Genomic DNA, 3826 nt, shown 5'->3' on the forward strand with positions numbered 1-3826 from the left:
AATATTGGATCATATTGGGACATAATACTCCGGGCCTCTAGACTTGCACACTTGTCGCACATGGGAAGGCATAGCAGGAACTCATACTATCATTACAGTTTGACTACATGCATATATTTGTAAGCTATACCATAGCATAATACTTACAAGTTACAACAACCATGGGGGTTCCAACTTCCCAGTATAAGATATGGTAGATGGGATAATATTTTGGGGCTCATGGGTTCATGCATTTTTCGTGCATTGGTATATCATTTTCATTGTTTTGAGTGCATGACCGTTGATAGCATTGTATTGTGTTGTAGTACTCGATGACAGCGGAGTTGCCCATGATGATGGCAAAGTAGGAAGAGGAGAATCTCGTGAACAAAGAAGTATAGTGAGGTGAGAAATGTGGGTATCCTGTGTTTGTATACTTAATTAGTTGTTCACGTTTGATATGATGACTAGTTGGGGGTGGTTTTGTTATTATCAAAATGGGAACAGGGCGCAAAAAATATAAGGAAGAAGAGGTTTCATCTGAGGATTCTGTGAAGAGCTTCAATTTGCAAGCGCCTTTGGGGACTAAGGAGGAATCAGGGGGGGATGAGAACTAGTCTCAATACTTCCCACGCCCATGGGAGCCACTCCCCCTTTCACCCCTGGTGCTCGTTCTTCCCACCACCAAATTTGTACCAATTCTCATTCTCATGCTGTTATCCCTAGGTAGATATCCCCCAGACCTTCTCAGACAACTGCGATCATTTTCCCTCCATCCTTGGTGTCTCCTTCCATGCCTAGGTCCCCTTTGCTCAAGAATCCCAGGACTCCAAGGACACCATGGACTCCTTCCCTTATATCTCCCAGGGTTTTGAGTGCCATTGGGACTCCCATGAAAAGGGTTTTGACCAATATGAAGACCAATCTAAAGGAGGTTGGGCACCTCACCAAGCTCAATCCTCAAGATGTGTGGCTCCCCATCATAGAGTCTAGGAATGGGAATGCTTACTATGCAGTGTTTCATAAATTCAATGCAGGGATTGTGTTTTAGGCCTTTATTCTACCAATGGAATTTACCTTCTTTGGATGGTATGCATGATGTTCTTGATTTCTCTGTCTTTTTGCTTTCATGTTTTCATTGGTTTTTTAACAAAATTGATTTTTAGATTCATCAAAATATGATCTGATGATAGATCACATGGATGTATTTTGCAAAATAATATGAAGTGATTTTAGATTCATCTTGACCCCAATCTATTATACTTCAAAAATGATCAAATTCCTTAGGTTAGAAATCTCAAAGTTTTCACACCCACTTGGTGTGATTAAATCATATTGATACTGTTGTATATAACTAGGTTGTAGAATGTGCCTATGTAGAATGTGTCAGTCCAATGGAATACAATGGATAAAAATGTGGGTTGTGTTGCCTCTATCGAATGTATCTCAGTCCAATGGAGTGAAATGGATAAAAAAAGTGGGTTGTTGTGGGTTTGTTTCTTCTGCAACCTTTATTTCCATTTGCATTTTCTTTTTTATTTGATATTTGTATTGTGACATTATTCTAGATTTGTATTATGACTTAGAAATGAGTTCTATTAGTTTTATATTTAAATAGATACATCTAAACTCCATAACTCCAGATCTGTTTAAATAAATATCAAATTTTTAAAAATAACAATTTTTATGTTTTGAATTCCTAAAAATAACAATTTTAATGTTTTTGCACCCAATCGACGGAGTTAAATAGTCATTTAAGCTGCTAGGATTCAAAATAATCGATATTACTACCTCTATCTTAGCTTTAGAATGTGCCTTTCAGAGCTATGAATATAGAAGTGTGTTGCTATGGTTTTATTCCTTCTTCAACATTGTTGTGATTTTTACCTTCTGCAACATTGTTGTGATTTGTAGTTTCTTTCCCATGAATATAAACAAGAATTCCAGATCTGTTCAAATAAATATTGAATTCCTAAAATTAACAATTTTTATGTTTTGAATTCTTAAAGGTAACATTTTTTATGTTTTTACATCCACTTGATGGGCTTAAATAGTCGTTTAAGCTACTGGGATTCAAAATCATTGATATTGCTACCTCTACCTTGGTTGTAGAATGTGCCTCTTAGAGCTATGAATATAGAAGTGTGTTGTTGTGGGTTTATTTCTTCTATAACTTTGTTGTGATTGTACTTTCTTGTCCATGAATATAAACAAGAGTTGGGGAATAATTTGTCTGACCATAACATACCTATGGCAACTCTACACTATGTGGGTTGTTATCATGCTTCATGAAGTTGTTTTGGGGGAACGATTCAACAGATATGTGGCACTGGCACACGCTGCATTTGGTAACAATAATAGATACCTTTTACAATTACAATCTTGATATCTAGGATTCTTTATTACTAAGCTTAAGCTACATACCTGTTTCTGTTGGATGTCAAAGTTTTGATTGCTATCTCCAATGTAGAGTCCATACAATCTTCAGTTTTAGGTCTAAACATCTAAGTTTAGATATATTTGTTCTATATCTAATAGCTTAAAGTATATATTAATGTTGGATATAATAATCCTAGATGGAAGGAATGTATGAATACCAATTTTTCTTTAAACATTGCAGGGGAGAGGCTTGGTGTATGGTTGACTCAGTTTCCAATTGTTTATCTATTAGCCTGGATGAGAACTACCCTGATATTGATTGGTGGAGAGACAATGAAGCTATTTTTCCAAATTTTTTGTGGCCCAACTTGTGGATCCAATCCACATACTACAATTGAATGGTATTTGGTTTTCGTGTCCCTTTGCAATTACATACTGCACTATGGTCTGGGGTTTGTCCACAAGAAAATATAAACCCTTTGGCATATCTTATGAAATCCTAAAGTCCAAGACGTACAGTGTAACAACATTCTCAGTCTTGAATTCATTGGGAATTATTGATTTTTTCTTCAGGGATCACAATATTGATTTGGAAATACAAGTGTTATGCTTTTGTAGCAACATAAACTTGTGTTTCCTTATGATTTCTTATCTTTGCCTATATTTTTTAGAGAAGGTTACATGTTGATAGCTTACCTTATTGATGATGTTTCTTTCCTGTGATTGACTAGGAAGTTGTTTATGAGAATGCAGGCTACTATGCCATCTAGTCTCAAGCATCCTACCTTTGTACCAATGTGGAGAGGAGCAAAGGTTTCTTATTTACTTGTGGTCATGTGCGTGTTCCCAATTGCAATTGGAGGTTACTGGGCTTATGGATATTTTTTAAGTACCGATCACTTGCCTTCTCAAACTTGTATTTGAGTAAAATGTAGATGCTTTGAATTTCTATATCTTATTGATCTATTTTATGACAGTAAATCTAATGCTGCTAATTTATTTCTTCATAGTTTGTTATGCCAAGCTTCCAACAATATATTTTCTTCCCGTGCCTTAAGAACCTATAGCATTCAAATTTTGTTTTTAATTGGTTGGTCTCATAATATTCTAGTTCATATCTATGTGTAAATCAATTGTTCATAAAGAACACGATCTTTTACCATTATGGAGTATCATGAACTTACTTTAACTAGTATCATTTTGGAATTTTACATTTGTTACTTAATGGATCCTTTTTTATAGCCATATTTAACTTTTATTAACTAACTTGTACGTAGTTTTCACTTCTTGTGACATGAACAACAAAAAGACAACCATGTTCAAGAAAACCAAGTTTGAAGTTGTTGCCTTGGTAATTGAGGAATCTAGTTCACTTAACCTAGGTGCAATTTAGGTTGAGGCTTCTTGCATTGATATTGTGGTCAATAGTTGGTGAATACACTTGCTATATCAAACTAGACACATAAGA

General features: G+C 35.2%; 1 pseudogene; it reads left to right on the plus strand.

The window, feature by feature from the left end:
- Positions 1–476: 476 nt before the first annotated feature.
- LOC149227792 (lysine histidine transporter-like 8) lies at positions 477–3282 on the plus strand (annotated as a pseudogene).
- Positions 3283–3826: the final 544 nt, after the last annotated feature.

The sequence above is a fragment of the Pinus tabuliformis genome, chromosome J, assembly GCF_031772625.1.
Source record: "Pinus tabuliformis cultivar Carrire ecotype Pingquan chromosome J, CPIR1, whole genome shotgun sequence".
Taxonomy (NCBI): domain Eukaryota; kingdom Viridiplantae; phylum Streptophyta; class Pinopsida; order Pinales; family Pinaceae; genus Pinus; species Pinus tabuliformis.